The sequence below is a fragment of the Petaurus breviceps genome, unplaced genomic scaffold (assembly GCF_028583685.1).
Source record: "Petaurus breviceps papuanus isolate PSGF00001 unplaced genomic scaffold, PetGlider_PUasm1.0 225, whole genome shotgun sequence".
Classification (NCBI taxonomy): domain Eukaryota; kingdom Metazoa; phylum Chordata; class Mammalia; order Diprotodontia; family Petauridae; genus Petaurus; species Petaurus breviceps.
The window spans coordinates 5,332,202-5,344,664 of NW_027185889.1; the positions used below are offsets into that span (position 1 = coordinate 5,332,202).

The 12,463-nt window shown below is 35.8% G+C and overlaps 1 protein-coding gene across 10 annotated transcripts in view; it reads right to left on the minus strand.

Annotated features, from left to right (window-relative positions):
* The window catches only part of MGAT4C (MGAT4 family member C), a 355,403-nt gene that overhangs the window by 327,931 nt on the left and 15,009 nt on the right, over window positions 1–12,463 (minus strand). For 4 of the 10 annotated variants that reach the window (XM_069095113.1, XM_069095106.1, XM_069095109.1 and 1 more), the window contains 2 exons: window positions 11,757–11,875; window positions 8,672–8,814 (listed from right to left, as the gene is read on the minus strand). The exons of 5 other annotated variants lie outside the window; for them this stretch is intronic. The gene's annotated coding sequence lies outside the window, so the exon portion shown is untranslated. The remainder of the gene's footprint in view (window positions 1–8,671; window positions 8,815–11,756; window positions 11,876–12,463) is intronic. One more of the 10 variants, XM_069095111.1, reaches the window with a different exon arrangement.

Consider the following 12,463-nt stretch of genomic DNA (forward strand, 5'->3'; position numbering starts at 1 on the left):
TATCTATCTATCTATCTATCTATCTATCTATCTATCTATCTATCTATAGCCTTCTTTGCACCAGCTACACATTGTGCTTAGTTCAATCCCCTAGGCCCAAACAGAACAAATGAACTTCTTGCTTCTCATTACAGATCTTTAAAAATTTGAACATAGCTATCTATCATGGTCCTCCTGAGGCTTCTTTTCTTCAGGTAAAATATATCCTTTTTGTTCAATCAGTTTTCACTTTCCTTATCATCTCAACATCCTGTCATCCTTCTCAGTACACTCTTACCAATATCCTTGTTAAAGAGTAGTGCCCAGAACTGGACTCAACACTCCACATGAAGTCTGACAATGGCAGAATATATTGGCATTGTCACTTTTTTGTTCCTTGGTGTCCTGCCCTTCTTAATGTACCCCAAACTCAACAAAGATATTTTGACTGCCATATCACCCTGATGATTTATTGAAGTTGCAATCTATTAAAACCCTAGATACCCTTTTCTTATTAACAATGCCTCTGTTGTCTCATATTTATAGGTTTGATTTTGTTTGCCCAAGGACAAAACTTAACATTTATCACTATTTGGTTTCATTTTATAACATTCATCCCAATTATTTAGATTGTTAAGATCTTTTTGAATTAAAGTCTATTACCCAGTATGTTATTACCAACTGTTCCTGAAAAACAGAATGTTCAAGGAAAATATCTCTTTTTTAAATGCCCTTTGGACCTTCAAGACGCTATTTTACTGAAAATACAGAACTGTGAGTATTTACTGGATTCCGTTACCTAAACTGTCAAATCTATTGATATACAAGGAAATCTAAGAAGTCACTGTTTTAAGGTAAAGTTCCTAGAATCATGCCACGAACTAATCATTTGTGACAATGTGGATAATCAAAGAATCTCTGATTCAGAAGGGAATCTAGTGAACATTCAGTCCAAACTGGACTTGACAAGGAATCTCCTTCACAACAATGCATCATGGTAAGGGATTTCTGGGAAATGACAGCATAGACAGATAACAGTATTGAAGGATGTGTGAGTATCTCAGAAAAAAATACTACATAGTTTTATAACAACGAGACTGAGGAGAACCAGGGGAGTGCTTACAGTTGCCAAATAGAAGACAAGGTTATGTGCATATTTCAGGATCAGTTCAATCAATGCATACAACACAGTCTTTCATAATTTCTCTAGTTGGAATGGTTCATATATCTGAGATATTATTTTATTTTTATTTATTTATATTTTGTATTTATTTCTTCATGAATCATTTCATTCCTGGTTCTATCTTCTCCATATGAATGTCTTTTACCCTTAACTACCTTTTAAATCACTTGTATTTGTTCTATGTTCATTTATATTACCCACATTTTCCAGAAGGTTCTAGAATGTCTTGGTGCTTGATAAAATAAAATGTTTCTACAAACAGGGCCAGAAGGAAGGACTTCAAAATTCACAAAGAATCCCCTCTTCAACTGGAAGTCTGCAGGAGATTCTCTTCATCAGAGAAGTGAATGACTTTGGTGAGCATGCACTTCCTTGTTTTATGTCTCAGATGAGATTTATTTTCTGAGGGAGGTGAACATGACTATTTTGTTATAGTCATTGCCTACCTATAAATAACTCTCTTCAAATATTGTGTTCTACTGGAAGCCTCTCCTATTCCCCAGATCTTCAACTGTCCTTCCCTCCAAAATTAGTTTTTACCTACTCTGCGTTTCTCCTGTATATGTCAAGTTAGGTGTGTTATTTTTTACATTATGGGAAAATGGTAAGCAAAAGATTCATGTAAAATGAAATCCATTAGCTGAGCTTTGAAGAAACTGGGGATTCAAAGAGATGGAACTGAGGAGGGAGAGCTTTTCAGGCATGCTTACACAAAGGTACGGAGGTGGGAGAATGAGAATCATGTGTGATGCATATTTAAAAGTAGAATTTGACTAGATGAGAGCTTGAATGGGACTAATATATTGAATAAGGTCAAAAAAGCATGTAAGAATATATATGGTAAAAAGAATTAAAATGTCACAAAACTATGCATATGTGCCTAACCATAATTCTATCAGTCAATCAATCATTGACATTTATTAAACATCCACTATGAGCCAGGCACTGTGCTATGCATGCAAACATTCATACACAAGTACATATATGTTTGCAAATGAATTAGCCCCTTGCCCTCAAGAAGCTTAAATTCTATCAGGCAAATACATATATTTGTCTATTCATTATTTTAAATTTCTATTTCATGAGCCCCAAGCAAGATGTCTGACATCTTGGAAGCAAGTAGGAGGTACAGAAGGTAGAGTGCTGGACCTGGGTGGTCTGACACTTACTAGCTGTGTGTCTTTGGAATCGTCAACTTAACTTCTGTCTGCCTCAGTTTACTCCTTGGTAAACTGGATATAATCATAGAACCTATATCACAGGGTTGTTGGGAATCAAATAAGAATAATTTTTATTAATTTTTATATGAGGAGAATATGTAAAGCATTCAGCACAGTGTCTTGCCCTGAGGATTTGTTCAATAAATGCTTGTTCTTTTCCCCTACAAATTCGGGGCTTAATAAATGTTTTGCCATTGATTGCTGGAGCTGTGCTTCATTTAAATTCCATTGTCTTTTAAGGAGCTGGATGTACCACACATACTCCATTAGTCAAGCAGAAAAAATTTCAGAAATGGTGAAGATTTGGAGAATTCTTTTCTTGATCCTTCCCTCGGCAACATCAATAGCATATCCTTCTGTACATATTTTATCCTCAACATTCTATGCTTCTTTGGATGTATGTTGTCTTTCCCATTAAAGGATTCTTGAACACAAAAAGCAATATCACAATCATTAGTCCATTATGAACATAATCCATCCATCTATCTTCATCATCATTTATCTATATTTTCCTGAATTCATTGTGAGACTTAAGTATCAATAATTTTCCTGAGCTTCAATAAAGCAATAAAGACATCTCCTGGCAGAATAGGACAATGAGAACAATTTGTTCCAATGGCCATGAAGGCAGCTGAAGTATAGCCTGGCCAGGCATCAAAGACATCAAGGTCAAGTGACTCTGGAAGAGAGAGTGAAGCTGTTGACTTTGTTCAATTCTGCCATTCTTAAATCCAATTCATGTGCAAGTTAAGACATCACCTCATGATGTCATCAAACTTCTTTGAAAAAAAAGGACAAACAATACCTGATTCTTATAAATGAGAATAAAAAGGTCAATGAAACAAGGTTATTGTGAGAAAAATGCTTTGTTTATCTGAAATATGGAAATGTCAGTTATCTACCTTACACTTTTGTGTAATGAATTGATGCATGTTGAATAGCTTGTAACTAAAATTCTAGATATATGTAGACTATCATAGGTTAGTTATGAGTATATGTTATCAGTTCTCTACACCCTGCCCCAACTCCTTGAGTAGAATTTAAGTTCCCTGAAAGTTCTTTCTTTCTTTTTCTTTTCCCATCCCCCATTCCTAGCTCAGTGTCTAGCACACAGTAACTACTTATTAGCTTATCAAATAATTCCCAAATTCAATCAAATTTTTATATACTCTACAAATCATAGACTACTCCTCAGAATATGCCATCAAGAGTGCAATGAGGAAATTACTTCAGAGTTAATAATCACCATTTCAGAAATATCTGCACTGTTAGAGATGACAGCAACGTCAACCACCACTTAAGTATGAAAGGCAACAATACCATTTTTAAATACCAAATTTAAAAAATAATAAAAGTTTTTGTCAAAAAATCTTTTGTCTTCTTCCTCTGCATTCTGAACAATTTGGCATTTCAAGGGCATAATTATGCTTTAAATAAGTGCTGTGTAGGGGTAGAATCACAGAAATCTCACAGAATTGTTTATTAAGACTTACGTCATTTTCCACCATCACGTCTCACCAAAATCAATGCCTATCAGGGGTAATGATGGTAGCATAATGGCAATTTGGTAGTTTCCCTTTTTGTCTAAAAACCTAAGTGAGGGAATAAGATAATGGGTGGGAGAAGAAGATAGAAGGGTCAGTATCTAAGGCGATTAATGCCTTTGCTGCTCCTGCCAGGCATTGCATTTAGGAAACTGTGAATCCTCAAAGTGAGAGCTGGCAAAGATGTCAGCCAGTAAACACTGCTGCTTATCCAATGTGTAGTCAAGCATTGAGAGAACCGGGTGCACACAGATGATACTTAAGCTGTTTGCAAAAAATGAGCAGTGATTGGAGCAATTTAGTTGTCTTCAGGGTTTCCTAGACCCATTTTTACTCATTTTTGATGACTTTCTTATTTAGAATACTCTATGACCTAATGTTTTTCCATGACAGTCTTTCAGTTTACCAAAACATGAAAGACACATTACACTATACATTGAGGAGTATTCATTAGATAGTGTCATTTTGAAATAATTCACTGAGTATAGAGTTCCAATTCACCTGAGTTCTACAAAATTGGCATATTTGCCAGTGGCAATTCTAAAGGATTTATTTTAATATATTTCTAAATCTAGAAAAGATTGATATTTTACAGAGACAGAAATTTCTGAATTGTAAGTGGTCAATATTTTGTGCTGTATAATAATAAAACTAAATTCTTTATGACCATAAGGAAGGGATATTTTCACTTGTTAACAGAAGGAAAATGTTTTAGACAGGTAATATGTCCTGTTTAAAGGCTGGCAGAAGTAGAGGAGAGCAGGACTGAGTTCTATCATTAACTAGGTGTCTGATCTTTGGAAAATCACTTAAATTTCCTATTTTTTCAGTTTCTCTACAATAACTAATCCATCAATATCATTGTGCCTATTAAGGATCACACACAGCATTATGTTAGTCATTGCGGAATTTAAGAAAAAAATCAAAGTAAGAAAGAAAGGGGAAAAGGAACTAAGGAAAAAAGGAAGAGAGAAAGAAAGGGGGTGAGGAAGAAAGGAAGGAAGGAAGGAAGGAAGGAAGGAAGGAAGGAAGGAAGGAAGGAAGGAAGGAAGGAAGGGAGGAAGGAAGGAAGGAACGAATGAATGAACAAAGGGAGGAAGGGAGGGAGGAAGGGAGGGAGGAAGGGAGGGAAGGAGGGAGGAAGAAAGGAAGGGAGGGAGGAAGGAAGGGAGGGAGGGAAGAAGGATGGAAGGAAGGGAGGGAGGGTGGAAGGACGAGAGAGAGGGAGAAAGAGAGGGAGGGAGGAAGGAAAGAAAGAAAAGAGGAAGGAAGGGAAGGATTAAGGGAGGGAAAGAAAAGAAAAGGGAAAAAGGAAAATGGGAAAAGAGAAAAAAAAAAGGAAAAGCAAAATTAAATTTCCTGTCCTCAGGAAACTTACTTTCTGTTAGAGTGGGGGAGGTGAGGGAATATATTATGCACACACACACACACACACACACACACCACACACATACATGATATGCTGTGTAAACACGAGTAATAAAATACATTAAATATAAATACACAATAACTTAGGGAGGTCAATATTCTGAGGGTGATGAGTAAAATTAAAATTGTAAATTTTTTTATGAATTTCAATTATCCCATGACATAAAATCCCATCTTTTAAACACCAATATTCTCCTAGTGATGCCCTAAGTTTAGGGCTACTGAGAAACAATCTTCAAAGATTCAAAATTTCAAATTATTCAAAGGGCAATCAAACAGCTAGGTATGGAAGTCAATAGAATGCTGGACTTGGAGTCAGGAAAACCCAAATTCAAATCCACCCTCAGGTACTTATTAGGTGTGTGACCTTGGGTAAGTCACTTAATTTCTGTCTACTTCATCTCTAAAAGGGACAAAATAATAAAATCTATATGCCAAGGTGTTTTGGATAAAATAAAATTATACCTGCTAGTTATATGGGTCCCCTGGCAGGGACTCCAATAGTCATTCAGTTGAACTTGTAACAGAAGAATGCCCTCTAAAGCCTTCCTAGAAAGTAATCATCTATCCTTTGCCTAAAGACCTCCAATGAGAATAAATATGAACTTCTTAGGACACCCATTGCACTTCTGGTGATCTGACTGTTTGGAAAATTGTCTTTACCTTAAGCCTACATATGCCCTATTGAACTAGAATTAATCCTCTTTCTGCCCTTTAAGGTCAGACAGAATCAGCATTACTTTCATTCTATGCAAAAGTTCTTTTAATACTTGAAGATACATCATGTCATATTCCTTTTACACCTTCCTCTCTACAGGCATTGTTGAGCTTAAGGAAATTTTAGCAGGTCAGCAACAATGATTTATGCACACACAAGCAAAAACAAAATGTTGGAAAATATATTAGGTAGGAAATATATGGTTGGAAGAGAATACACATATCACTGCTTAAGAATGGAAGGGACCTTAAAGATTGAGTCCACCCTTCTAATTAAAAAAAAAAATTACAAAAAATTAAGACCTTGGGTGGTTAAGTCACAAAGTGAGCAAGTATGCATTAGAAAGTGAACAAAAGTTTCTGTAACTCTAAATCTGGTATCCTCTCTGCAAATCATGTGGTGAGAGTAATCAATACCAGATCCATGTGTTTTTGTTTCTATGTATATATGTGTGTAAGTATGTATATGCATGTGTGCGTGCATATATATGTATATATGCATATCTGCTCATTCTACCAGTCAAAGAGATGACAACAATGTTTGGGGAAAAAAATTAAAATATTACTTTAAAAAATTGCATGGAATTCACATTATAAATATAAACCCTTACTCTTCACATGTAACATAAACACCTTGAGGGCAGGGACTTTTTCTTCAATTTCTTTGTATTTCATGTGCTTTGAACAGTGCCTGGTAGACAGTGACTGACAGATTGATGGGTTTTCAACACATATACATATATGTATGTATACACACATACCTACACAACTATATGTATACGACATATGTAAACATGTGTCTATGTATGTATTTAAAGTTCTTTGAGAACCATAGTATTCAGTTCTACAAAAATATGCCTAAAGCCCCACGTTTCACCTTTAACCTTGAATTTTACTGCTTTTGTGATTTTTAAAGTCTTAAAATCTTTTCAACACACTGTCTTTTAACTTTGTTTTCATGCAGCAGTATTCAGCTTGCTTTCTTGTCTTCTTTCTTGAGGGCATGTTCCATGAGATTGCATTATTTAAATAGGCCCAAGTCCAAAAGAGCAGTCAGAGGATATGACAAACTTGGATTCAATCTCAGTGGAATAACTGCAAGGTAATTGCTCCAAAGCCATCACTTTTTAGATGTCTAAATAATTCTGACTTTGATGGCATAGAAATTTGTTCCCATGGAAGCTTTTAGAAAAGGGATATGTCTACCTTGGTCAATGTGCCAAAATTACACAGGAATTCTATGGGACATAAAGTCATAGATTTAGTGCAGGGAGGGAACTCAGAGGTCATCTAGATTCTTTTTACAGATGAGGAAAGTAAGAACCCCAGATATTTAAGTGAGTTACCCAAGGTAATAAAGGTAGTAAACAAGGGAGGAAGGATTCAAACCAATGTCATTTGACACAGAGTCAGTACTCTTTTAACTAGGGTACATAAAAAAAAATATTATGAGAGTAAAGTGGTTGTAAACATTTTCTTATTTCTTGACTGATAACTGACAATATTTCAAAAGAGTCTCTCTTACATTTGTCTTTAATAATATCATTTCCTATTGAATTTTTCATATCATAGCCCTTCCCAAAGAAACAGAGGAACCTCTATTAAAAAAAATCTCATTAATCCTTAGAGCCTTTATGAGGAAGCTCAATTTTTTAAAATGTTATTCATTCTATTTTAAACTGAGAATATATTGTACAGGAAGAGTACTTGCATTGCAAAGAAATGAGGAAAAGACACAGAAATAGAACTGAGGCCTTCTCACATGTCCTTTTTTAAAAATTTTCTTTGCTCCCATTCATGACAAATCAGAAATTTTATTCACACCTGAGAAGCCAAGGATTCTACAGGTATATATCTATTACGTTCAGGACTGGGAGAGTCCATTCTGTAGTACTACCTACAGAAATTCCATTATCTGGTAATTTCAACTACTGAAGAACCAAGAAAAAACATGAGGAGGACTTTAAGCAATGAAGAAATATCTCAAAGTCCCAGGTGCTAAAAAGTCAAGTATGCAATTTATCAATGCGGCCTTTGTTCTAAATCTATTTCCTAGTATTTAGACCTACTTTGAACAAGTTTTGTCATCTATTTTCCCAGATAATGTAATTCCAAATGGCAAATTACAAAATTAATCTAGTGTAATAGTAATGGAATTTAAAGATTGCCCTGTATTGGCTTGGTTTTTGGATTGATTGTGTTAAAACCCAGAGCTTGTGAATCCCACACATGGGATGGACTTGTTGACATGAAAAGAGACAGCTGAACTGGAAGGAGCTGGTGAAGTGAATTTAGAGAGACACAAGCAGAGAGAGAGGCAGAAGAATTTTTTTGGAAGCAGCATCATGGAGGCAGAAATAGAGAGGATTGCTGAGGGCCATTTTGAACTGCCCAGGACTTTTGAGAGCTGCCACCCAGAGCTGCCAAGGACTGAGGAGAAATGGCTGTTATGCTGGTACTTTTTCTGTCTGTTTTGACATTGTTTTGCCAGTTTTGTCCACTGGTGAAGGACAAACCTGTTGTTGCAGAGGTTCTAGAACCTTGCTGTTGGTTCAGAGTTCCTGAGAATGTTCTGCAGAAAGAGAGTGAATTGTACCCACCAGTGAAGGCCAATGCTGTTGTTGCAGAAGTCCTGGAACCTTGCTGTTGATTCAGAAGCCCTGAAGAAGGATTTTCTTGTTGTATATTTACAGAAATCCTGGAAGATGCTTTTGCTAATGTTTTCAGGGATCCTAGGACTCTTCTGCAGAGAGAGAATGAATTAATGAGGACACTGGTGATGTATCTTGTGGCCTAGCTAAGCTTTGTCTCCCCAGGAACAAAGATTGCTGAGAACTTGCCTGGGGTCAAGTTGAAGAAAAGACCTGTCTTTGGGTATTAAATGCTGTGCTTAAGCTTATTGAAACTCTGGAGTAGATGGCCTATTCAGTTGTGATCCAACTTTTGACTTTTTTTGTGCTTTGTGACTGACTAAATGAATGTACTGCCTAGGGGTGGAGTAGTACTTAGAAGAGGGTCTTTGGGATTGACTAAATGAATTATAATGTCCAGGGGTGGAGTAGTACTTGGGAATTATTGAATTACACTTGGTGAATGCTGTATTTTGAATTATGCTATATTTTAATTTTCTCTGTTCTCAATTTGTCACTGAATAAAATGGAGAGCAGCTATGCTTGTATTTTGAACCTTGGGAAGTTATGTTTGTTTCGCATTATATCTAGCCATTGACAGAGGCAAACATATGAACAAAAACCCAAACATAGCTAATCATAGATTTATGGCAAGAGAGAAGACAGAAAGAAGACTTTAAAAATTAAAAAAATACCTTATCATTAGTCTCTAAATGGATCATTGTATTAAGTAAATATATATATTAAGCACTATTCATAATAACCATGAACCACTATATAAGTATTAAATCATGTTCAGAATGTTCTTCTTAAAGGGGCAGGACTACATGTAAGTCTAGAAACACTTCTGGGAGTCATCAGGGTAAGGATAACTAATCACATGGAATCTGATGATGTCACAGAGAGAACATGTATATAGAGAAAAGAGAACAGGGCCCACAATAGAGTTTTAGGGAATACCTACAGTTAGAGGGCATGATATGGATGAACAGTCAAAAAAATGAAATTGTGAAGGAAGAATCAAATAGGAAGAACCAAGAGAGATAATAGTAACACAAAAGGTAGAGTATCCAAGAGAAGAAGTTAGTCAATAGTGTCTAATGATACCAAGATTTCAAGAAGGATAAGAATTGAGAAAAGACAATAAGAAATGACAATTAGGAGGTATGAGGAAGGCAACAATCTGTTATTTTCACAATATCTATCACTTATTTAAAATAATGAGTAATTACTTTATTAAAAGTTAGGTTAGGGGCACAGCTAAGTGGCTAAGTGGCACACTGGCCCTGGAGTCAGGAGGACCTGAGTTCAAATCCAGCCTCAGACATTTAACACTTACTAGCTGTATGATTTTGGGCAAGTCACTTAATCCCAATTACCCTGCATTTCCCCCTCCAAGAAAGAAAAAAAAATGTTAGGCTAATTCTTCACACATATTTGCACATAAATGATGATGGTATTTGTATATGAACAAATCCAGTTGAATTTTTTGTTTTTCCTCCCATCCTAACATCAATTTTTCAATTTATATAGATCTCAAAATAACAACACTGTACAAAGTGTATTTCACTTGACCTTCTTAACAACTCCACTAGTGTATGTACTCCAATGTCCATGTCACTGATTAAAAAACTGAGGCTCAATGCAGTTAACAAACACACATAGCTAGTCAGTGTTCGAATGAAGAACAATCCAGTTCTCCCACCTTTCAGACTCTTTCTGATATTCCAATCATCTCTTTTCTCTCATTCACATCTATATTATTAGAACATTGCTCCAATTCTCACTATCATTCTCTTTCTGGATTCCTTGATATGTAGTCTCCAAAATTTTTCTCTAAAGCTATTCATCAACCTAGTTAAATTAGAAAACATTCTTTGTTCCTTCTGAATTTTTCTGCTGATCTTAGCAGTTGATTTCCACTATTTGTGTTCTGTTCTTTGCTTTATTAACACCACATATTTTTGGCATGAAATAGATTTTAGGTTCTGTAAATTCCTTGGGGTCTGGGACTGTACCTTGTCTAAACTTTGGAACCTTCCCCATTGCTCTGCATAAAACATTCACTTAAAAACCATTTATTTCTGATTGGTCCTTCATTTCTGGGAAGCTAGCTGGAACAGTAGATTGAGTGTCAAGTCTGGAATCAGGAAGACTCATATGACAGTTCACATTCTGCCTTAGAGATACACTATCTGTGCCCTGATTGCCTCAGCTTCTCATCTATAAAATGAGCAGGAAAAGAGAATGGCAAACCATTCCAGCATCTTTGCCAAGAAAACCCCAAATGGGGTCACAGAGAGTGGCACATGACCATACCATCTGAACTACAACCCTTATTTTCCTAGTTCTATATCATGCCCTTCTCCATTTCACATAAGTGCCTGCCCAAAGGCCATTATTAAAACCAGACAAAAACTCACATTTACATTTTTGTCAGTGGAGTAATAAACTCTGGCAAATTGTTCCAACTGACCATTCCATCTATTTAGATGGTGGTATGGTTGAAACAAATATGGATAAGTCTAAGAAGAAGGCTATTGATGCTGTAAAATGTTTGGTATCATTATAGGATATAATAAAGCCTAGCTTTAGTGTATAGTACCTACTGAAATATTTAGGTTTTTTGTTCATTTTTGTCGCTTCTACTTTTTTCCTTTAAATATGGTTCTATAAGCCCTTCTTTACTTGCATAAATGGAAATACAATACCAGAGTAAAGACAGACACTTAATCCAGGATGAGGGTTTGCTAGTCACTCTGACTTTATTTCTTACTTGACTCCATTAAGCTTCATAAACTTTAGACTATATTGCCTGCTGGCCTTCCTGCATCATGATAATCACAGATTAAGACCTGGAAAGAACCTGAAAGCATCAAATCCAACTTCCTCATTTTACAAATGAAGGAATAAGGACCCAGAAACTTTCAGTAACTTTTTCAGTTTGGGATAAATAGCAAATATGTGGCCCATTCAGAATTTGAAGCCACATGTTCTGGTTCAAAATATAATTTTCTTTCAAATCAAACATCATACTCCCTTTTTCCTCATTTACCTTTATAATTCTTCATATCCCTCAGATTGAATCACCTTGGCACAGTGTAAGGAGTGATGGATTTGGAGTCAGAAAGATCCCAGGCAAGTAATGTAATATTTCAGACTCAGTTTCCTCATCTGTAATAAAGGGAATAATAGCCCCTATATCACAAATGACATAACATTTGTAAAGCTCTATATGAATGTTGGTTATTTTGTTACAGCCAGACTCTCAACAATTCCTGTCAAAAGCATCACCATGAAATCTCCAGACGCTGTCCTTTCCTCTGTTTTCTTATTGTCACCATCCTAGGACAGGCTGCTCAACAGGCTGAACAGAGCAATGAAGTAGAAGTCAAGAAGAATGAGTTTGAATTCTGAGAATTCTGTCTCATTTACCTAACCTTTAATCCTGAGCAAGTCACATTACTTTGCTTTAAGTGTTGCCAAGATCAAATGAGATAACATATTCAAAGGATTTTGCAAATCTTAAACTGCTAGAAAAATGCTCCTGCTGTTCTTGTTGTCTTCATTGTTATTTTTATGTACCTGGAATTTTGCAATTGCTTGCTAATGAGTTCTCTTACCTTCAGTCTCTCTTCTTTCTAGCCTGCTTTCCAAGAATAGTTAGACAATGAATATTTATTAAGCACATATCACATGCTAGGCACTATGCTAAGTTCTAGGACTACAAATATTTAAACAGAAAACAAACAAACAAAAGAA